The sequence below is a fragment of the Cervus elaphus genome, chromosome 18 (genome assembly GCF_910594005.1).
Source record: "Cervus elaphus chromosome 18, mCerEla1.1, whole genome shotgun sequence".
Lineage (NCBI taxonomy): Eukaryota > Metazoa > Chordata > Mammalia > Artiodactyla > Cervidae > Cervus > Cervus elaphus.
Window position 1 is genome coordinate 86,167,922 of NC_057832.1, and position 6,912 is coordinate 86,174,833.

The window sequence follows — 6,912 nt, forward strand, 5'->3', positions numbered from 1 at the left end:
AAGATTGCTGGGAGAAATATGAATAACCTCAGATATGTAGATGACACCATCCTTACAGCAGAAAGCGAAGAAGAACTAAAGAGCCTCTTGATGAAAGTGGAAGAGGAGAGTGAAAAAATTGGCTTAAAGCTCAACATTCAGAAAACTAAGATCATGGCATCTGGTCCCATCACTTCATGGCAAATAGATGGGGAAACAGTGGAAACAGTGGCTGACTTTATTTTTCTGGGCTCCAAAATCACTGCAGCCATGAGATTAAAAGATGCTTGCTCCTTGGAAGGAAAGTTATGATCAACCTAGACAACATATTAAAAAGCAGAGACATTACCTTGCCAACAAAGGTCTATCTAGTCAAGGCTATGGTTTTTCCAGTATTCACATATGGATGTGAGAGTTGGACTATAAAGAAAGCTGAGCACTGAAGAATTGATGCTTTTGAACTATGGTGTTGGAAAAGACTCTTGAGAGTCCCTTGGGCTGCAAGGAGATCCAACCAGTCCATCCTAAATAAAATCAGTGCTGAATATTCATTGGAAGAATTGATGTTGAAGCTGAAACTCCAATGCTTTGGCCACCTGATGCGAAGAACTGACTCATTTGAAAAGACCCTGATGCTGGGAAAGATTGAAGGCGGGTGGAGAAGGGGAAGACAGAGGATGAGATGGTTGGATGGCATCACCGACTCAATGGACATGAGTTTGAATAAACTCCGGGAGTTGGTAGACCATTAGATGGACAAAGGCCTGGCATGCTGCAGTCCATGGGGTTGCAAAGAGTTGGACATGACTGAGCAACTGAACTGAACTGTAAATCAACATTGTAAATACTCTGGTACAAAATAAAAAAGTTTTAAAATTGCTATGAAACAAAGAAAAGAGTTATGTGTATAACTTACAGAAATAAAAAAAGTGACATATGTTAGTCATAGTTGAACTGTTATAAACAGGATCCTGAGTGATTCATTTTCTCAAGGAGGTCAAACTGAGGGACATAGAGCATATTTCCCACCATGCTAGCCTCACTGACAATCACCAGAGATGTATCATTTCTGGAACAATACAACAGCCTCTGAGAATCTGACCTCTGCCTCCTCAGAGCCATTGTACCTGCTCCTGTCAGAGAACTTTATCTAAAGTGCATATCTGGTCATTCTAGCCTATTATTAAAACTTTTTACTAGGTCACCACTTAAAGTATCTCATCTGAACTTTAAAGTCCACCATGACCTACTGTATCTCACACAGCTCCCCACACAGTCAATCTATACTCTGGCCAACACAGGCTAAGGGAAATAGGTTATACACATGATTATTAATAAATCTACTAAGAGTTACTAAAGAAAGGGAGTAATATAAATATATTTAAAAACTAGACCCTAAAAATTAGACAAGTATGTGTGTAGTCCTAGAAATAAAAAGTATAATAATTGAAATGAAGCCCTTAATTGAGAGTTTAAATGTCAGAAAATGTGGAGAGAATTAGTGAGTTGAAGGACAAAACAGGAGAAATCACTAAGCAGGTGCCACAAGGAGACGGAGAAATAAGATGTTAAGAGATACGGAAAAGACATGATTCAATATTTGTTCAGTAGCAATTCTCAAAGGAAACAGACTAGAGAGTCAGAGAGGAGCAAATTTGAAGAGGTTATGATTGATAATTTCCTAGAATTAAAGGAACATATAAATCTGAGATTGAAAAGCCATGGCTTGAACAATGTAAACACAAAGTTGAAAAAGAAATCCACACATTTGCACACTGAGTTAAAACTTTAGAATTATCAAAAAGAAAAATTCTAGTAACAATTAGAAAGAAAAGGTAGATTCTCTTGAAAGTTATGAAAATTAGACTAACAGAAGGGTCCTCAACAGCGAAGTGAAACTAACTAATGAGAAAATATCTTCAAAATATGGAGGAAAAATCCCATCCTTTTAGAATTCTACCCACTATGACCTGCCTCTTGAGAAACCTATATGCAGGTCAGGAAGCAACAGTTAGAACTGGACATGGAACAACAGACTGGTTCCAAATAGGAAAAGGAGTACGTCAAGGCTGTATATTGTCACCCTGCTTATTTAACTTATATGCAGAGTACATAATAAGAAACACTGGGCTGGATGAAGCACAAGCTGGAATCAAGATTGCTGGGAGAAATATGAATAACCTCAGATATGCAGATGACACCACCCTTATGGCAGAAAGTGAAGAGGAACTAAAAAGCTTCTTGATGTGAAAGAGGAGAGTGAAAAAGTTGGCTTAAAGCTCAACATTCAGAAAACTAAGATCATGGCATCTGGTCCCATCACTTCATGGCAAATAGATGGGGAAACAGTGGAAACAGTGGCTGACTTTATTTTTCTGGGCTCCAGAATCACTCCAGATGGTGATTGCAGCCATGAAATTAAAAGACGCTTACTCCTGGAACGAAGGTTATGACCAACCTAGACAGCATATTAAAAAGCAGAGACATTACTTTGCCAACAAAGGTCTGTCTAGTCAAGGCTATGGTTTTTCCAGTGGTCATGTATGGATGTGAGAGTTGGACTGTGAAGAAAGCTTAGCGCCGAAGAATTGATGCTTTTGAACTGTGATGTTGGAGAAGACTCTTGAGAGTCCCTTGGACTGCAAGGCGATCCAACCAGTTCATCCTAAAGAAGATCAGTCCTGAGTGTTCTTTGGAAGGACTGATGCTGAAGCTGAAATTCCAATACTTTGGCCACCTCATGTGAAGAGTTGACTCATTGGAAAAGACCCTGATGCTGGGAAGGATTGGGGGCAGGAGGAGAAGGGGACGACAGAGGATGAGATGGCTGGATGGTATCACCAACTCGATGGACATGAGTTTGATTAAACTCTGGGAGTTGGTGATGGACAGGGAGGCCTGGCATGCTGTGATTCATGGGGTGGCAAAGAGTCAGACATGACTGACCGACTGAACTGAACTGAACTGATCTGATGATGTTATAATTTAATAGTGAAGGTGAAACAAAGACAGTTTTGGACAAAAGCTGATGAATTTACTACTCACAGGTCTATTATTGGATGTAAGAGGTGAATTTAATTCAAAGGAAGGAGTGATTAATGTAGAGATGAACTTGAATGCTCTCTCAGAATCTACTTTACCTAACTCCCAAAACAAGGCTCCTAATAAAGTGAAGAGAGGCAAATGTGATCTTGGGAGAGTTTATTACAAGCTCTGCTTTCAGTTTTTTACTATCATTTCACCATTTTCTCTATGTCAATGAAAACTAAGGAGATATTTATTTAGTCCTTAGTACACTGGGTTACTCATTTCTAGCGGGTAGGTGCCTCCAGGAAGTTTTTGGAATTTAACTAAAACACACACTTTGTGTCAAGGTAAAACTTGAAGGCACTCCGACTAAATTCTGGAATTAATTTAGCAGAATCTACTTATGGCAAATCCCTGGTTCTTTATTTTCATTTCTATGTTCTAAATTTATAATCACTTGTATGTTTTGTAAGGATTGCTGTAGAGACCATTTTTCTTATTAGCAAGATGTAGAAAGGGCAGGACACAGAATAGGCAAGGCTATTTCAAGTCTTCCCATGTTGGCATTGTGAACTTGTGCAAGTTACTCAACGTCTATGAACTATAATTTTCCTCATCTGTAGTATGGGGATAATAATTGTTTCTCCCTGAGTTATCATGACAACTAAGGAGACTACTGTATGTGCACTCTTCCCATCTATATGTCATATGAGAAAGTCCACAACTAGTGCCCAGTTCTGGAAAATTGTTTCCTGGGACAGAGGTGTGTAGGAGTGTAAGTGCCACCTTGCCTTGACTCTTGTGTGAGTGCACAGACAACCTTGTAATCCTCCCAGCACCCCATCCACACCATCCACCTCTTTAGAAACTTTAGAGATTTCAGGTCATGGGAATTGTGTCCTAAGTCACTTCCCTTGACTCTGTGGAATCTAGATCAGATGTGGTCATTGAGTATACCAGGGGGCAGTCCTCATCTGTGATGAGTGTTGTCAGACAATTTCTGGTCAGGGGCATCACACATCCTTACCCCACTGAGTTTCCCACCCCTCTGAAATGTATCATAGAAGTGTGGCTTTTCTTCTCTTTCTGATCAGTTTCTCTTGTAGTGTCTCTGACTCATATGCATAACACACACTTTCTTCTCATGGGAACTGATGTTTATTCACAGTCCTCAGCTACACTTTGCCTAACCCTATAGTGTAAGGGTTTTAGCTTTCTGAACAGAAGCAACTTTCATAACTGATTTAGTTCAGGAAAAGGAAATTCTGAGCATTATCTTGTGGTATCATGCCCTGTACGAGGGAAAATTATTTGAATCCACTAGTTGGTTCCAGTGGCTGATATAAAAACGGGACGTGAGTGACCTCTTTGCCTCTCTTCCCTGTCTTAATGGTGAAAAAGGATATTCATGTTTATACAATGTGAAAGGACATAAAGGAAAGGGGAGAGGAAGAAGAAACTGAAGAAACCTAGCCTGTGCCATGCATGCAGTCTCTGTTCGGTGGTGGAAGGTTCTATTCAGATATTACCTTATGTTGTTCTCATTTAACAGATGTTGAATCAAAGAGGTCAAGTAACTTTCTTGTCCTATAAATCCAGTACTTTCTCTACTATACCATGTTGGGATATTATAATTCATTCAACTTTGAATTTTGATAGCAGAGGAAGTTGTGTGTGACTCACACTTCAGGATACTCAAAGGACTTAATCCCTTGTCTTTAGGGACTTATAACCCAGTAGAGATCAAAGATCCTAAGTGCTGATTGATAATGGGTGATTAGGCCAATGGTTCCCAAGGGCAGGCAACCTGCCAGGCCTTCTTAGAGGGCATTTGGAAATAAGGATAACTTGGGTTGCCATGGACAGGTGTTTTAGGATGAGTGGACAAGGACTGGTGATGCTAAAGATCTTCATTGTATGAGATAGCTGAACAAAAGGTAACTTTTCCCTTCCCCAAATGTCAACTTTTGCCTGTGAAGGAAATTCTTGTATAATAGAAAATTCTGTAGAAATTTTGGGAAAAAAATAATTCTAGATGTGTAGGTGAAAAAGTCTTCATCAAGGAGAAACTTTCAACTGTACTTTTAAGGAGGTATTGGATTTTGACATGTAGGCATATGGCAAGAAGACACTTCTAAGTAGGACTTCCTGGTGGCTCAGATGGTAAATCGTCTGCCTACAATGCAGGGAGACCCAGGTTCATTCCCTGGGTCAAGAAGATCCCCTGGAGAAGGAAATGGCAACCCACTCTAGCACTCTTGCCTGGAAAATCCCATGGACGGAGGATTGTGGTAGGCTACAGACCATGGGATCGCAGAGTCCACACGACTGAGCAACTTCACTTTCACTTTCAAGTAGGCAATAATTGCATCTTTTTCCTGATTCCGCATACTAGTGGTGATGACTGATGAGCTATGAAGCAAGGGATGGAAGGACAGAGTGGTTAAGGGAATGTCTGGCCGCTTAGGTCTTGGTGAAAATACACGAAGAAGAAAGCAGTGGCATGGTTCTGGCATAGTCCAGTCTGGGCCAGGGAAAGGAAAAAGTGAATCAGAGCTTTAGAATTTAGAGCTGGAAGAGATCTTGGGTATTATCTAGTCTTGCATTTCACAAAATATTTCTCAGAACTCTTGTCTCACAAGATGCTCAATGATTTAAAAATTCTCCAATCAATTATGCTTGAAAAATATAGAAAACCACATCCCGCTGGGGAAATTAGAGCCCAGTGCATCTGGGAAACCCCATGGTAAAGACACCTGCTGCTTGAGATTTTCCAAACATAATTTACCATTAAACACTACTTATTATGTAAAAGTACTCACATTCTGGAAAATTCATTCTGAGAACCAACTATCTGTAGATCTAGTCTTATCCTTATGTGTCACCAATGGTAAGCTGAGGCTTGTGAAAGTTAAGTGACTCATCCAAGGAGAGAGCTAGAGCTAAGATTGGCACTTATCACTTAATCAATTTTAGGAATATATATTAATATTTTATTATTCATATAATAGGATTAAAATTATACATCTAATTATTATTTACTCAACAAAGCATTAAGCCCATACATGTGGAAAAAATAATCAACCATAAAAGGATTTCTAGAAATTAACTTTAATCCAGTAGCAACTTCTATTCCTTTATGCATTCCAGATCTTGGATTTTATACAAGTGTTTATTTTTTTCAACCTACATTTTTTGCTTATGAAGTCTAACAATTAACAATAATTAAGCACATATGATGCTCCAGGGTATGTGAAGGGCTTCGTATCCATTAATCCTAACAACAATTCTATAAGCCAGTTAACTTTATCATCCCATTCAAAGTTGAAGAAGCTGAGACTCAGAGAAATAAGGAACTTGACCAAAATTACAGAGCTCATAGGTAAAAGTGCTGAGCTTCTAACCCAGGTCTGTCTGACTCCAAAGTTTATAGTCTTAACCACTATGTTTTCATAATATTCAGGAAGCTCTGTGGATTTAGAAGATTCCACACTGACATCTCAAATTGTTCCATATCCTCAAGCCCCAGTAAGAAAATCGAGTGACTTAATGGCTAAAGAATTCATACTAAGGCACTGACATGTTGAGCAAGCTCCAGCCTGCTATTTACTCTATGGCCCTCTATAAATCATGAGGCCTTAGGAAAGTGGTGGAACTTTGTGTAGTCAACTTGGAAAAGATCACAGAGGTCAAAATTACATCATCAAGTTAGATCCGTGACTGACCACCTACTTTGTCATCACTCGACCAGTTGAGTAAGACAGTCAGGCCATGAGAAGAAACATCAAGGACTCACATGCATACATACAGGCATGCTATTTTTTTGCCTTTCCTTTTATTAGTGACCTCTTATGGAATGCTGTAGGAAAATACTCAATTCCTGAAGTTTCACTGACTACAAATGAG